We start from the raw sequence: 18,761 nt of genomic DNA on the forward strand, positions 1-18,761 counted from the left end.
AGGCATGTTAGTTTTCTGATTTGAGTTAGGAACAATGCGTTAGGATGAAAGCTTTTGTAACTGCTAGCCTTGCTTAAGTAGTTAATCTTAATTTGCATTGCGTAAATCATATAGATGCATTGCTTCAGAGTTTTATTTTAGAGTTTGCAAGTAGGCCTTAGAAATTAGATTCATTAGTTTCTTTAGAAGTTATTAAAATTTACATTATCACTAGTTGTTGTGAGTTATTGTTGGTAAAGAGAAGAAGCTATTTTGAAGAAAAAAATGTTAAAAATGATGAATTTTCAAGGTTGTTCAAGTACTTCAATTTTAGGTGCAAAATGTTTTAAAAATGCAAAATTTGAAAGGACCACGAGAGGAAAAATGTGCCTAGGCACTACCCTAGGGTGTTGCCCCTTGAACCCACTGGTGGCTGCCGCCCCCAGACCCCCGCCTTCAAATTTAAAAACAATAGAAGAACTTGGTGGGGAAAACGTGCCAATCAAAGGTGATATGTTAATACCCTCTCTACCTAATGAATGCATCTTTTCTTATCTTGATCTTCCCTTATCAGAGGTATGCAAGAATTCTATCCCTATGTTTGAACATTAACAAATCATTGATGAATTCTTAGAGCAATATGATTTTGATGATGAAAATTTAACCACCTATTGCTCTCTTTGCTATAGGAAAGAAGACCAGTGCATATGCCTTAACAATCAAAAGCAAATGGTGAATGAGGTATAACCTTTTTATGATCCTTACCATGATAAGGATGAAAGTGAACAATTCTTCCTTATACTGAGTACTCCATGTCAAATACCAACCCAAGATGATCAAGGTATGTATTATGTTGGTGACATATATTATCACTCTAATTCATTACAAAGCCAACATGTTTCTTCAAAATATAATTCTCTACCTCACATGCACAATGAATTTAATCATGCATGCTCACAACAACCTATATATCCCTCTTATATTCCACCATATCCATCCTTACCATCTTTATTCCACCAGTCATACTTATTACCATCTACTTTATCTCCTTCACATTTCCTACCACATTTGTTATGTCATTCACATCATATTCTACCCACTCCATCATATCCACCAAAGACAACTATATTGTCTCATATACCACTTCATAATAAGGTGGCTAATGATACATATAATATTGAGCTTTCAAGGATCCCTCCACAATCTAATGATGTGCTTGAAATCAATAAATAAATATTGGAATATATTGATGTATATAAGGGATGTGATTTTGGTTTACTTAAACTAGAAGAACAATATTATTTATTGAAATATAATCAACTTTGTTCTTCTTTTCTACTTAGTGAATTCAACATACCCACAAATGAGCCCATGCATCAAATTGCATCAATTTTAATTAATGGACTCATGAGTATGAATGTTTATGTTAATCATTCACTAAGTAGTATTAAGCCATATACATTCCATATTTCACAAACACGGTACCAGATCCTCCGAGTGCTATATTTTATTTTTGTACTTATGCATATTGATATTTGGAGGCCTATGGTTAAAATATGCATCCCTCACACACTTGTTGATTTAGGACCAATAATTGATTAAGCATGACCATATGAGATTCTATGCATTAATGACCAAACAACAACTATTATAATTAAATGAGTATTATTTGTCATTGTTAAATCTTTCCATTGTCCCAAGATGACCAAATACACTATGGATGATTCATTTATTTAGCAAGGACCAAGGTATTACTATCCATATATTTTTCATTCTTGGTTCTTATCTTCAAATGATCATTCATTGACTACACGTGTTGATTTCTTGATTCCTTGGATGATTCAAATTACCTATGTTTTTATAACCTATAGTTAATTTGGGAATACATCCATTGAATTATTGAAATATTTGATTTATATGTCACTCAAAAAGGCACACACAATTATAAAGATGTGTTACTCTCTTTGGGTTACCTAATTCCTTTGGTTATCCTAATGATTTCATGACCTTGTAGCATGAAGTTAAGTTGGGGGGAATTCCTCCAATCTTGTGGTTCTTGGATGATTTCCAGTCAAGTTTCATTGATTATCTCATTGGTCCTTTTAGCAAATCTCCACAAGTGATGTCTCCACAATTTAAGGTATGTGTTGTAGTGTTAATTCACATTGCTATTATATGAACACAAGATTTTATTTGTATTTATCCATTCTATCAAGTATCTATTCATAGTAATAACTCTATCTATCATTTGTAATACTAAATAACCAACTTAATGATAGAGTTATTGAATGGATGATATTCATTTACTATGCTTGATATGCTTGGTTTTGAGAATATGGTTATAGGTCCCTTGTTATGGTGTGATAATCTTAGAATCAATACCAGTTGATGATGCTTCTCTACACAAGCATTGAATAAAACACTATGTTGCTTTGTTCACATTATGTGGGTTTGCTAGCTATATGGTGCATATCCATTTCACTAGTGCTTCACTATTCAAGATCACATGCAGATTTTGGCATAAGGGTGTTCACCACTTTGAGACAAGATTTCCTTTCTTTGGTGATTAATCACATGGAGGAAAATATGCAGCATAGTCTACGAGATTCATGATTATTCAACAACACATCTGAAGATACTTTGAATATAGTGCCAGCTACTACACTCCTTCCTTGAGTTATGTCTCTCTGAAGTTCTATGGACACATTGGTGACTATTATTGGTTTTCACTCCATACTCATGTATTTGGTAATGAAGTGGTTTGTGGCTCCAGTTCCAATGAGGTTATTCTTGGTGATCATTCCAAGTTCATTACACAATCAAGCTTCAACAGTGCCTTTTGTGAGGTCATGGACAAAAATTAAGCTTTGGATGGTATCATTTTTCATCATCCATGTCATGATTTCATTTATTTGGTCATTTTATGCAGTTATTGAAAAAAAAAAAAAAAAAGATCCAACAATGAAAACCTTCGGACATTGTTGGCCAGTTAATATCTGAAAACCAGTTTCTGGCAGATGTTAATTGCAAAATAAATTCTTAGTGGTGAAAACTATTCTTGCAGTGCCATCAAGCGGTGAGTGATTGAAAATTGGCTTGCCAACAGTCACTTGTTGTTATCAAAATTTATTCAAAAAAAACAAAAAAACAAAAATGCAATAATTGGTGTTCCTAGTTTTTTTGCTAATCATTCTTTTCAGGAACACTTGTTGGTTTTAGTGGTTCTTTCCTTTTTGGCACCTCCTGTTGCTCACTCCTGTAGCTCTACTCCTTTTTAGTGTGATCCTTAAATATTTGATCACCCATAGTACATGCTGCATGATCAGTTGAGGTGTTTTCAGTGGAATGCGCTACTTCTTATATGATCTATACTAGTTCTGTTGCTGATGGTGGCCCCTCCAATTGCAGTCATTCTCCTATCTTTTTTGGTTCCTTCCAGTGGTATGCTCTTTGATGATTTTAGTCAGATGGTGGTCTTCTATGGTGTTGCAATTTTGGATACCTCTCTTCATTCCTTCTTGATGATTCATCCATTTTGGTGGTCCTGGTTGCTAAGATGTTATATGTTCCCACTTCAGTCTCTCTCCACATGCATCTTGGTAAATTAATCAATTTTCTTTTTCCTTATTTTATCTCCTAACTTTATTTGTATTACTTTTTATATTGATCATTATGCAACACTCCTCTTTATCCTCTCCTTGTTTCCCGTGGACGGTCAACTTTTAAGTTGGGGGGAAGAATGTCACCCTTTCATCTTCCATCTATCACCCTTACTAAACCCATCATACTATCCATTAGCCTTTGTTTTGTCTCTTATCTCTCCCACTTCACCCATTTAAACCTCTCTTGTGCAAATTATGATAAATTTCTCCTATATGTACCCTTTTGAACCATGGTACTATAAAAAATAAAAATAAATTGAAAAGAATGGAAATGAAAAAGTGAAAAGAGAAAAGAGAAAAGAGAAACAACTTATGAAAAGTTGAAAGTGATATCCCTATTGAAGAAGAAACATAACAAAGCTTGTTATGTAAAGAAAAAGAAAGGGATTTGTGCTTATGAGTTATCATGGTCCGGGGTGGAGATAAAGCCAAAAATATAAATTCAAAGTGCTTTTAGTTAAAACTAAAGACCTATGATCATAATGATTGCACGAGGACGTGCAATAAGCTAAGTTGGTGGGAATGATGAGATCCATTTACGACCCATTTAGTACCATATTTTAATCCATTTTATGCACTTACCTACTCATTTCCATATTCCATTTCCATTCCATTACCACCAAATTTACCATTTTATATTGCATATGGTTTAATATATATAAGTGGTATTTAATGAGGTTTTGGGATTAAAATATGGAAAATTCATCATTGATTATGTTTTACTAATCTTTTATATTGTAGCATGTTGATATGCATAACAAAACTTCCTGTCGCCTGCCAGTTGGGACTGTAATTTCCTGTCACATTTTGGATGTAAACTATTAATCTTCCAATGAAACATGGTCATTGCATTTCACCATCGATCAAATAATTATCACTAATCTAGAAGATCAATTTAACAAAAAATGTGCTTTGATTCCATTTGGGCATATGGAATAATGTTTCATATTATATGGAGTCAGTTTGCTGAAACTGTCAAGCATTATATCTATGGTATACATAGATAGATCCACATGGAGGACCTAAATCGACCAACATTCTTCCTATTTTTAAGTTGCAAATAACAAATGACTTGCGTGACTGGTATAAGGAAGAAAGATCTGCAAGTCTCACGTGGGAAGTTTATTCCTATATTTACTATTTTTTATAATCCAAGATTGTACAAACTATTATATTATAGTTTTTAGCCATGGGCCAAAAATGAAACAAACTCGTTTGGCATAAATAAGCTATATTTGCAACTACTCACAGCCTGTACCTAAGGTTGTATGATATCTGTTATGTTGTCTATTATAGGCTATTCCTATTATGTATTGTAGGCTATGTATATAAACAACGTAATTCATAATCAAAGGGATATGTATTAATTTTGTACTATTCTTCTAAGAAATAAAAAGACTATATATTGTGCTGATCAACCTCATGCTCACTACCTTCTATCTCACCACCTGACAAACTGAGGAGGGGGCCCACTTCTTAGAACGTTTGGTGTGTTTTCTAGTTTTGATTTCAATATGGTATGTCTATATTTGATTAATATCAAGTTTTTTTTGAATAGGTAATTGATTTGATTATTGTTTCTGTATTAGTTAGTAATCTGATTCGTATTAATATGCTATGCCTGTTGTTCCTGTAATAGTTTGTAATTTGATTTGCATTAATATAATATGATTACTATTTTCTTATAATTACTAATGGTTTATCCTAGTTTTGATTCAGTGAATAGAAATAATTATCTCGTTATTGCTGGTAGAAAGATGTTTTTGTTTATGATGTTTTTATTCTCCAAATCATTTTAGTAGGTTTCAGTCAAGTTCCTGTCGCAGGAAGTGACAGTTCCTATCGCAGTTTTGTTTCAGTTCTTTATAGGTTCATTTTCGTGTGTTTTAGCTGCATTCATAATCACTCATATCACAAGCTGCACCCCTTGATAGCATACTGTTCAGACACCTTTCAGAAGCTTACACTCTCAGATTGACATGTATAGACCAGCCAAATTTTGTCATAAAATTGTTAATTCTTTATTATTATTTTCCCCAGTGTTGGCCTATCAAGTGATTCCACGAATATGACTCATTGTTATAGGTTTTCATGTTGAGTAATTCCATGAATATGAGTAATTGTTATAGGTTTTCATGTTGAGTGATTCCATGAATATGACTTATTGTTACAGGTTTTCATGTTGAGTAATTACATGAATACAACTCATTATTACAGGTTTTTATGTTGACTGATTCCATGAGTATGACTCATTGTTACAAGTTTTCATTTTGAGCAACTCCATGAACTATGTTTTGAATTTATCATTGACATTTTTGATCGTCTCTCTGTGTGACTATTCAACTAAAAATCTCTCTCTTTCTAAGAGGGAGTGTTAAAGTTTTTAGCTATGATAGAGATCTTTATCATTCAAAATCTTGACATTATTACCATTATTGCCATCTTCAGCTGAAAAGGACACTTAATAATTTATAATATTAATGTAAATGACATATGTCATTCACATGAATTAAGGCATGAATATTTGAAGAGTCATAATAAATTATAGGAGTTATGAGAATCTGAAGAGACCTTTGGTTATAATGTGAAGAATCTCTCCCATTGTTATATATTCATATCAAGTAAAGGGTGTTGTACACTTAAACTTCTATTATTAATAAAATGATCTTTCATTGTGTGGCTGGGATTTTGCCTTCATTCTATAAGGGTTTTCCTAGGATATCTTATGGTGTTGATTTTCTCTCTAATGATCTCTTTATTGTTGTATTTCATCACTAGTTTTTGGGCTTTAGTTTTAACATCTTTTAGCATAGAAGAATATATGATTCAATAGAGACTCAAATCTAAAAATTGTGTCCATAGTTTTCTTAATCTTTGCAATGTTATCCAATAGTTGCAATATGATAATCTTGCACAAATTAACTTTTCTTCCTTGCATAGCCATTACATAAGCTGGATGCAGAAATCTAGTTGGTACTGAATTAACCCTTGATTTATGGTTCAACTTGTACCCTAATATCTTGCTTAGTAATTTTACTCTTTTGTTTTGAATGGAGTCTACCTTCATGTTTCTTTCATCAAATCTTGTGTTCAAGTTTGTTTCAACCATCTTTCTGACATTATTCTAATTAACAAGATTGCAACCTTCATTACTTAATCCTATAACCTTGTTAATGAGGTCATTGTCAATAACAATTTGTGCATCACCTATGCAAAATATATCATCATGTACCCTACTCAAAATGATTTGGGTCCAATTGTGATTGTTAAACTCCATATAAAACATGTACCTTACCAAGTTCAAATCTTCTAGGTGTGCATACTCAAACTTCAAGGATAAGTCATTGTTACACATGGTTCCTAGGTCTTGATGAATTTTTTCATCACTTCTACTCTCTATTTTATAGTGAATGTAACTTCTTATATCCTCAACATGCAACACATTTTCTAGAACTTGCAAAAATGTGCCCAATGGATCATCCAATAATAAAACAAATGTGTTTCTTAAACTAATATCATGATCTATTACTCATTTCATATACATTCTCAATATCCATTGAAATTTTTATTGAAAATACTAAAATATTGGATTCAAACTTTTCAAATACCTTAAAAATACAATCTAGGGCTTTTGCAACTTTCCACTTTACATACTTCACTCTACACTTCAATTCATTGTCAAATCTCTCTTCAATTTTCTCAAGACACTTCACATGAACAAATGATACATAAAATATTTCTTACAATCCTTAAATCATTTCAAGTTGCAATGCACATTAAATTTGTATCTACCATAGATTCAAATGTTGTCTTTGTTTACTAGTAAGCTTGATTTCTCAATTCTTGCTCATTGCAATCATATCCAGACTTGCATACTTGGAAATAGCCTTCTATTTATGTCCTTAACCTCATGTTAATTGTACAACTTCCAACTCACTCTCTAATATCAAATTTGGCCAACTAATGCACTACCACAACTAAAATGGCTTAGTTTATGTAGGGTGAGTCATAAATAATCTGTAACTTCAATGTCTTATGAGGTGCATCAAAAAATTATTCCTCAAAAACTATATAAGAGCTTTCTAGATATCTAGTTATCACAAATGCTTCCTTGAATTCATCAATATGTTCCTTAATTGCTTCCTTCTAACTATTGTCACTGCCATTAACATTCATTTTGTCATTTCTATTATTGTTCCTTCTATTATTCAGATCCCTATTAAATTTATTTCTATCCATTCTACAATATCTCATTGTGTGTCTAAAGTTATTAAATAACTAACATATAGGTACACTTCTCCTCTGATTAGTTCCATTTTGATTCTCAAGTACTATACAATTCCTTGCAATGTGTCAAGGATTGTTACACTTATAACACATGAACTAGTTCTTCTCTCCATTAGATTTATCTCCATCATTGGATCTATTCTATGATCTTCCTCTTTCATTACCTTTAGGGTTAGTATTCCTAGACAATCTACTATTTGTATTATTACCATCAAACTTAGGTTTCTTACATTCTACTACCTTATGTCTATAACCATGACAATTATAACAATAGAAATTAGTAATGAGTTTAAAGACTTACCTATGTAATCTCTTTTCATGTGTCCAACCTCATTACATAAGAAGCATCTAGCTCTAAACTCACATCATACTTCCTTGGATGGTTCATCTAGCTTAGGTTTATCAAATTTCTCTACTTTCTTAAGCTCATCAAGTTTAGCTGACAAAAAAATTAATTCAACTTGATTTGATACTTTAGTAGATGTGCTTGATTTTTCCTTACTAAAATTAGATTCCTTAGGGGATTCAATAATTGGATCTAGTTCTCTTTTGATTTCAATTTTCTTGGCTGATTTCTCTCCAAATAGATAAGCAAGTCATGTCTTGTCATAAGAAGGTCTCTGATGAAATATATGTTGATCTATCTTTTCACTACTAAAATAAAGTTTCTCTAACTATTTCTTAGCTTGTCTAAATTCTCCTTTCACAATAATGTTGTATTTTTCTAACTTGACATATTCAATCTTGATAGTATCTCATTTATATGTAACTTGACTTAACAAGGATCTAAGATCTCCATTCTCAGTTTTTAGTTCTGGTTCATTCTTGTTGCTATTTTTCTTAAGACTCAACATAAGTTCAATGATTTTCAATTCATGTTTCAAGATCTCATTTTATTTCTAAAGATATCCTACTTCATGATTATCACTAGCCTATTCAATTGATTCCTTGTCAAATTCCAAATCATCAATCTTGTCTTTTAACTTGCCAATGAAAAATTGTGCATCTTCCTACCTATCTTTTAGGTTATCTCTTTCTTCACTAAGAAGGTCAATCTGATCAAGAGATTCTTCAAGGTTTTTCTTCGATTGATCCATATCTTTAGGGATCTTACTTAAGTTGTTAAACTTCTTCAAAATAACTAGGCTTTGATACCAATTGTTAGAAATAGATAATAATATGATGGGGGGGTGAATCAATATTCTATAAACTTTTTCCAACAATTGAATATTGTTAATTACTTTATAACTTGCATATGAAAGACAAAAAATAATGATAAATAGTAAATACAACCATACACATAGATAACTCATAACATCATTGTTTGTTAATTAATAAGGATATGTAATTATTGTCATTTATGGCAACACATGATGTGCATGCTAACAAGAAACCTCAAAAATAAAGATACTTAGCTTTTGGCATCAGAAAATTGTCTAAATATGAACTTGGTATACAATAGTGTATTATTTTGTTTGTAACTTATTGCTGATGTCATATTATGAATAAAAAAGTTAGAGGGAGATAGTATACATGTTGATGATAACATGTATAACCTCAGAAGTCAATATGTATTGTATGGAAAAGAGATATTCATGTTTTAATGAAATAGGATAGTGAAATTAAAGGAAGGAATTATTTTATTTACAAAATAATTACCTATCCAATTAGAGCCCACATCCTAGATGTTTACTCTAAGTTTGAAAAGTGTATTATGCTCTTGGCTGACCTAGAAGTAATTTGCATAAAGGCATGGTATTTATGCAAAGGACATCTTGCAAAAAGAAGTGTAATTGTGATGTAAGTTGTGCGAGTATTGTGATATGAAAACTTATTGTAAAAGTGATATAAGTGAAGTTTGTGAAGCTATTTTGGGATCCAAGATACAACTAAGAAAGAATATATTCTAGAAGTCAAATTACTTATTTGGGTAGTGAGCTCTTCTTGTAATTGGAAGTGCATGTTTGGGTAGTGGGCTCATCTTGCATCTATTGTACTGCAACTCCTAATAGGGTTGGAATCTCCTAATAGGGATTCACAGTCTCCTAACAAGGACTCCTTATACTGAATTTTCTCATTGACTCCTAACAGGGTCCATCCTCTAACAAGAAACTTATATATTAGTATATTATCTAGTGGATATTATCCCCACTATGGTTTTGCCTTGGCTAGGGTTTTCCTAGTTAACAAAATATGGTGTTATGAGTTATCTTTGTGCACCGTTACTATTAATATTTTGCATTACTTTATTACTTTTTTATGTATGGTTTAAAGTAAGAAATAATATCTAGTTAGTGACCAAATTTTGTGAATTACTAATTCATCCCCTTCTTAGTAATTCCTATTTCTAACAATTGGTATCAGAGCTTGAGTAAGATCCCTATAGATATGGAACAGTTGATGAAGAATCTTGAAGAGGCACTTGAACAAATTGGTCTTCTTACTGAAGAAAGAGATAAGATGAAGGATATATATGAAGACTCCAAAGTATACATTGGACAGTTGAACAAAAAGATTGAACATCTCAAATCCAAGTATGACTCTATTGAATATGAAACTAGTGATGATGACTATTCAAAACTAAAGATAAAGTGAACTCTTGAAGCATGAATTGAAGATTATGAATCTAAAGTTGACTTTGAGGAATGATCCTAGCAAAGTTGAATCTGATTTGAAGACTAAGAATGCAGATTTTAGAGAAAGTTTGGCAAAGAAGACATCTAAACTTGAAACATTGAAAGAAGATCATGAAGAACTTCATTAGTACAATACCATTGTGAAAGGTGGATTAACTCAGTGCAAGTAATGACTTGAGAAGATTTATTCTAGTAGAAAAGAGCTTGATGATTAAATGTCAATATAGAGATCTACTTATGATAAGACTAGTCATGGTTATCTAATTAACATGTCTGCAAAGGAACCTGAGATTAGATCAAATCCAAAAGAGAAAGATAAATCTGATGATAAGGTTGAATCTAGTCAATCTTCTGATAAACCTAAAGAAGTTGGACAAGACAAGGAAGTTGAAATATTGGATGAAACAAAGAATGTGGAATCTCCTAAGAAAACCAAGTATGAATTTAGGGGTAAGTGTTTTTCATGTAGTGAAATAGGTCATATGAAAAGAGATTGTAAAAGTAATTCATTTAATCATATTAATGATTTTTATTTTCATAATTGTCATGGTATGGGTCATAAAGCAATCAATTGTAGGAAACCCAATTATGATAATGATAGAAGGAATAGTAGAATGTCTAGTAATACTAACCCTGCAAATAGAAGATCTAATGAAAGGACATCAAGAGAAGAAAGACCTTATGAGGGAAGAAGATAGATCATGTGTTGTAAGTGTAACAACCTTGGACACATGGCTTAGAATTGGCATGCATCTAATAATCGGTAGAATCCTAGAAGAAAAACTCCAATATGTCAATTATGCAACAACTTCAAACATACAACAAATTAGTATTGAAAAATGGATAGAAACTTTAGAGATAGAAGGAACAATGGAAGAAACTTTGGAAATAGAAGGAGTGATGGAAGAAACATTAGAAATGACAAAAGGAACCATGAGAGGAACACTAGAACTAAAAAAGATAGTGCGGAACAAAGAAATGTGGTCAATGAACTCTGAGAAGAACTCAATGAGACATTTGTAAAAGGATTAGACATCTCAAAAGAAAAGCAAGAAGATGATGAGATAGGAATAATGAAGTCAGTTGTCAAGTTTGACTAAATTAAGTTTAATTAAGCTTGTTCATAGCACCAGAATCTAAAACTTCACTCAAAGATTGAATTAGAGGGGTAGTGAAGTTGGGAAAAGGTGTATCATGATAAGTTTAGACAATACCTAAGCTCACTTTCAATTTGGATCTTATTTAAGCTGGTTGTGAAGGAATTAAGAGTTACTATTATTATAGAGAAAGTCAATTCTATAGTAGAAGATGAAAAACTATGTTTTTACTAAGATTTTTCATGAAGTGAAGTTTTATGGAGCTTTGTCATGATAAAAGAAAGCTATGGAAAACTTTGGGTAGCATCTGAAGATTGGATAGAAGATCTTGAGTAGTTATTTGATTATAGAATGTAATTGATAGCTTTTTCATTTTTGCAAAGTGTGCAATTAATGCAAGTTCAGGTTGAAGGAATAAAATGGAGTACAAATTTGATTACTACTTCATTGCGATTACATCCAAAGTAGAGAGCACTCAGAAGTGACTTGTTAAGGAAATTTTGAAGCAAACCCTTTTTTCATAAAGAGTTATTTTATCATTTAACCACATAATTTATTCATTATAAGTTCATAATTGTTAGAATCATGGATATTTTAGTAGTTCAAAATGTTGAGAACAAAGATAGACCTAAGTTGAAGATTGTTTCCATGAAACCTATAGAAGGAAACCCTAATTTAGCATTATCCATTATGCCCAATAATATAGTTTATTTGGAAGATATAGGAAGTTATCTTAACAAAAAGTTTGAATCTATTGGGAGTGAGTATATGAAGAAGGATATGGAATTAGTTTTCAATCATGATATGATTGTGAAACCCAAATTTGAATGTTTAAAGGAACTAGATCTATTCAAATATCATTTCTACTGAGAATTGGACATAGATGAGTGGACATATCATACTAAGTAGAATACATGATGGAAAACCATGGATGGAAGATAGTGTAGTTGATATTTCAGCCAACCTTATTGATGACTTAACTAGTCTTAGTAAACAATGTAGTGTACCCATAGGTGAGAAATTGGTTAAGAAGAAAGTTGAGATTTATACCAAAGAAATTTATAATGGAATGGCCATGGTGATCAGCACCATTAAGCAAGATGATGTAATATTCCTAAGTAGAATCATTACCTACTCTTTATGTGCAAGTTCAAATATTAATGAATTTTCAACCATCTATGCAGCCTATAAGGTATGTGTAGAGAAGGAAAAAGTTAACCTTAGTGAAATAATAAGAATGCAACTTCTTGAGAATCTAAAAAAGATCAAAAGGACTAAGAATGGTGTGTTTAGATTTTAGTAACTGATCAATCACATATTCTTTCATGTGCTTAAGAGATTTCCATATTAATCAGTCAAAGAGATTATGAGAAATAATAGATGTATAATGGAGAAGATTATAGAAGTATGTAGAAGACATCCAACATATATAAGATATTAGATAGTGGAAACTTGATAATGAAGACATTTCAGAATGAAATGAGATAGAGATTCAGAATTGTACCTGCAATTATAGATAGATTTAAAGATGATGCTTGTAATATGGTTGATACAAATTTTACTTATATAAAAGCAGTAGAACCTCAGGAAACATTTCTTGATCCCTTAGGTTATGAATTGAGTGATGATATAGTAGTTGGATATATTGACTTACTATTGAAATCAAAGAAGGACCAAGTTGAATACAGATTTGGAACCTATGATGAGATTACCCAATCATCTCATTAGACATCCTTGGAGAAGGCTTCTCATAAGAAAATAGATTCAATAATGAAGAAATCTTTATCAAAGGATGGTATGACTGACAGTGAATCACAAGCAATCAAGAAAAATATGAAACAAGGTATATTGAATGTACAACCTTTGTTAGTGTCTATTGCAGAGACATCTTTAGAAAAAATCATTCCCTATGCAAAAATATTAGACGTGCAACTAAGTGAGCTGGAGAGAAAATCTAAGAGATTAGTGGAAGCTCTGACCACAAAGACTAAAAGGGTCAAGCAACAAGCCACTGAACCTAGCAAGAGATGAAAGACATTGTTGACAATTGTCAAGTCTAGTGAAGAACAAGAACAAGAACAAGAAGTTAAACAAGTAGAGAAGGTAACCACTTCTAAGAAATCAGCAAGAAAAGCTTGACAACCCTAGAAGCCAAAGATGGAGAAGATAAATTCAACTATTGCTAATAAATGCAACATTGTGTAGATGAACAAATTTATGATTTGTATAACAACTTTGAGAAAGATCAGATTGACATCTCTACTATGAGATACATTATAGCCAACAATATGAAATTGGAGGATATTGAAGGCATGGTAAACCAAAAGGTGTATGACAGACTTATTGAGAAAAAGGTCCCAGCTAGAGAAGAATATTTAGAAATTCGAAAGTCTATGCTAAGAACAATTTGTAAAACTGATGACAAAGAAGGAATCAAGAGATTGTTGAACAATATAGCACCATACTTGAGGAATAACGAAAGACCATTTTTGTTTATGGTGGGTGAGAAAGACAAGTTAAGAAGTGAAACTATGGTAGCCATAAGTTAGATGTTGATAGACTCCAAAGCAACATCTTCACCAACACCCAGAACCCTAGAAGTGTTAGTGAGTGGTGACAAAATTTAGATAGATTAGACCAATGTTAATATTAACATTGAGGATACTAACCAATTTGAGAGTTTATAATCACCTAAGTCTCATTCTGAAGATACAGAAGACAAGCTGGGGCAAATTAAAGAAGAGAAGAGGAAAGTAGAAGAGGCCAACCAGAAATTGCTTGAAGATGAGAAGAAAAGAAAAATAGAGGAAGAAAAGAAAAGATTAATTGAAGATTAAATGAAAAGGAAAATAGAGGAAGACAAGAAGAAGAGATTAGAAGAAGAAGAAAAGAGAGAAAAAGAAAGAAAGGTAAGGGAAGAGAAAGAAGAAGAAGGGAGAAGAGTCAAAGAGGCAGCCAAGAAGCAAAGGGAAGATTACACTAAACCTTCTAGTTCATCTACTCTACTTTTACTTTCTAGCCTAAAAACTGATGATGATGATCAAATTGAATTGATCTTATCCTTATCAAAACTCATTAAGAAGAATAGAATAATGAAGAGCATGTAGATAACCTTGATGGAGTTTATTGACAAACTAAATAGTACTATGGTAGTACAACACACATAGGTAGATCCAAAATAGAGGGCATAGGCAGTGCTAAAGTCATTTGATGAGGAAATTACTAAATTTTTGGTGTTACAAAAGAAAAGGTATAGATCTCACATCATGCTAATATGTTTAGTACTATTTGCTAGAATATTAAGAATGATTTGATAAGTCTTGATACTTGTATCAAGGAACTTTGAAAGTGTCAATAGGATGGTAAGATATTATACATTAAGTGTACCCTATCTTATAAGTTTGCTAAGGACATTTACATCCAAATTGAAGGAAAAATGAGTGAGCTTGAAGCTCTATCTGGCCAATTACAACATCCTACTAGTAAGATTGATGATTTTAAAGGACAAGTGGCCAATGTTCACAATGGTATCATGAAACTAGAACTTTTGAAGGAACAAATTTTGAAGAGAGTATTGGATTTTAGAGAATCTATTGCTCTAAAAATATCTATGGTAGAGAAATATTTGGAGGAATGTGTCAAGGACAAGGACACTTATTCTAACATTTTGTATTTGGATCTTAATGCAATTGAGATTGCATCATATTCCCTATGCACAATTCTCACCTCTACTAAATTAGAAAAGGATATATGGAAAAAAGGTATGAGGAATATTAAGGTGGATTTTGATGATTGCATGAAGATTCTATTAGCTTAAGGCAAAAGGACAACATTTTTTATAGTAGTTTTTGACATTTTAACCTTTGTCATTAATGTCAAAGGGGCATAAAATGCATGAGAAAATTATAAATTAGGTAAAGAAAAGATAGTATTGTAAAGTATGAAATCATATTGTAATTGAAAACACATGATGTACATGCTTATAGGAAAACTCAGAAATAAAGATACTTAGCTTTTGGCATCAGAAAATTGTCTAAGTATGAACTTGGTATACATTAGTGTATTATTTTATTTGTAACTTGTTGCTAACATCATATTATGACTAGTAAAGTCATATGGAGATAGTATACATGTTGATGATGATGTGTATAACCTTATAAGTTAGTATAGATTGTATAGCAAAGAGATATTTGTGTTTTAATGAAATAGGACAACAGAATTAAAGGAAAGGAATTATTTTGTTTATAAAATAATTACTTGTCCAATTAGGGTTGACATCCTCGATGTTTACTCTAGGTTGGAAAATTTTATTATGGTCTTAGTAGACCTAGTAGCAATTTTTATAAAGGCATGGTATTTATGAAAAGGACATCTTGTGATAAGAAGTGTAATTGTGATGTAAGTTGTACAAGTATTGTGATATGTGAACTTACTATGAAAGTGACATAAGTGAAGTTTGTGAAGCTATTTCAAGATCTGAGATCAAAATGAGAAATAATCTATTCTAAAAGTTTGATTATTTGTTTGTGCAGTGATCTCTTCTTGTAATTGGAAGTGTATATTTGGGCAGTGGGCTCATCTTGCATCTACTATACTACAACTCTTAACAAGGTTGGAATCTCCTAACAAAGATTCAAAGTCTCCTAATAGGGACTCCTTATACTAAATTTTCTCATTGACTCCTAATAGGGTCCATCCTCTAATAAGGAACTTATATATCAGTATATTATCTAGTCGGTATCATCCCCACCAAGGTTTTCCCTTGGCCAGGGTTTTCCTAGTTAGAAAAATATGGTTTTATGAGTTATCTTTGTGCATGGTTAGTGTTATTATTCAACATTACTTTATTACTTTGATATGTATCTTTTAAAGTAAGAAATAATATCCAGTTGGTGACTAAAGTTTGTGAATTACTAATTCACCCCCCTAGTAATTCCTATTTCTAACCAATAGCCACTAGATGATTCACTAAACAATAGGATCTTGTTAAGAATATTAACCATGTTATGAGTCTATGAAGTACATATAGTATCTTGAGTCCTTGTTAGAAGACTAGGGCTTATTAGAAGACTCAACCCTATTAGGATTTGGTGGAACAAATACAATATATGTAAGAAGAGCCCAATGCCCTCACATGCAATTATACAATTCAGTTCTTCTCAAGAATAGATATGCATACAATACTTTATGTATTTTATAATTTTCACTTAGTTTGATCACACATTATAATTTGCATGACATGAGGCTCACAAATCTATCAAGATTTATTTACAATAGTTTGCATCACATAACACTTTCTCATCTATCATAGATAGCACACTTATCTATGCAAGATAAGATCTTTACTTATACCTATCATATTTACAAAACTGTGCTTAGTCAGCTTTCATGTGTTTTCACATTTGACATAATATAAAATAACCTATGGAATAATATCCACATAGCTGGCTCATCATAACTTGCTAATTAGTACAATTCAATTCTCTACTATGTTATCTTCTGCATTGTTAGATACCTACACTGGTATTTTAATCATAACTCACACCATATTTTTTATACACACCTACACACTAGTAGATTTCATCATGATATTTTCATGAATCTTTCCTCAATTACACATGAGCTAACTCTCAATGATTCATCCATATAGTTAACATTTGTTCTCTGTGTTGTTGTAAATTGTCTAACACTTAGACAATTTTCTAACTCTAAATGCATAAACGAAATGTTGAATGTATGTTCCCATAAATGAAAATCATCAAGAAATATATTTGACTATATTTCCAATAGTACCTCCTCCTCATTAAGCTCAAATAGTCTCTCTTTGATGATCGCAAGAAACTCTCTAAAGGAATTCTCTTGGAGATAGATCATGTCTTGCAAGCACAAACAAGCATCATATTAGCATTCTACATCATCAAATCTATAATTTCAACTTGACTTAGGTCAAGTTCAACCTTCCTAGGTCAAGGTCAACCTTTATGGGTCAAGGTTGACCTTTTTTGGTCAAGGATGATCTCATCTCAAAATGGGTGGAGACATTCCAGTCTATGTTGACCTTCTTGGGTCAAGGTCAAGGTGAATCTTGCCTATAGAAATCAAATATTTGGAAAGTGTAGGAATAAACAACAAAAAACTCAACTTAGGAAGTTATTGTCTGGTAGCTAGGCACTGCCTCAAAAGCTCCATGTGTGTCATTCAAAGTTCTTCTCTCCTTAGCATCTTGCTTCCTTTTTTCAAATATACAAAAGGTATGAATGAGTAAATATGACTTCTTATTCATTATTTATAGTTAAATTTAGGGTTTCCTTTAATGTCTACTCATGGTAAACTCATATTCTCCTTTTTTATGCATTTAGATAGACATCCACACTTTTCATCATAACTTGAGTTTAGTAACTTTTTTTTAATACCGTCAGTGGAGTTGGAATTGTGATTCAGATACCTATCTCCTTGAATTAGTTTAAGAAGGGTAAAAATCATTCTAATTGGTTTAAGAAAAATCTTTTCAACAAACTACATAGCCAATCTATAGAGTTATCCTTATCACCCTGTTTCATCCTTCAGAAGTAGAAAGTCAAAATAGGGGACATAAGGGGATTTATGCACTTCTAAAGTGTCATTTAATAAGATTTAGGTGATTTGTGGATTTTCATTAACCTTGAGTGTTGTAGGTTCTAACATTTTTTTGCAAGATCTCTACATCAAGGACTTGGCTACATCCTTTTTATTTACAATGATGTTTTCTTACTTTAACTTACATATTCACATAGTGTCATATCTAAGCTATAGTAGAGAATAAATTTATTATCTTAAAATGGAAGAAAATCCATCCTCATAGGTTTAGCACCATATTTTAGTACATTTATCATGATAGATTTACATTTAGGATGCATTCTGCACTAGATTCCTTCATTATAGGTGAAACTAGGGTTACGATCTCAAAGATTCTCCTTAATTTTCCTCCTTTATGGCTCAATTTTATATATAGGACATAGGAATAGTTTCTCCTAGACTTCATCATATTCATCATAAGGTTTTGTACCTATTCCTAGCACTCTATCATATTCTAACATCATTTCCAAGTCTCTAGGCATTCT

This window comes from Cupressus sempervirens, chromosome 11, assembly GCF_028749045.1.
Source record: "Cupressus sempervirens isolate cs-2001-9-10 chromosome 11, ASM2874904v1, whole genome shotgun sequence".
Lineage (NCBI taxonomy): Eukaryota > Viridiplantae > Streptophyta > Pinopsida > Cupressales > Cupressaceae > Cupressus > Cupressus sempervirens.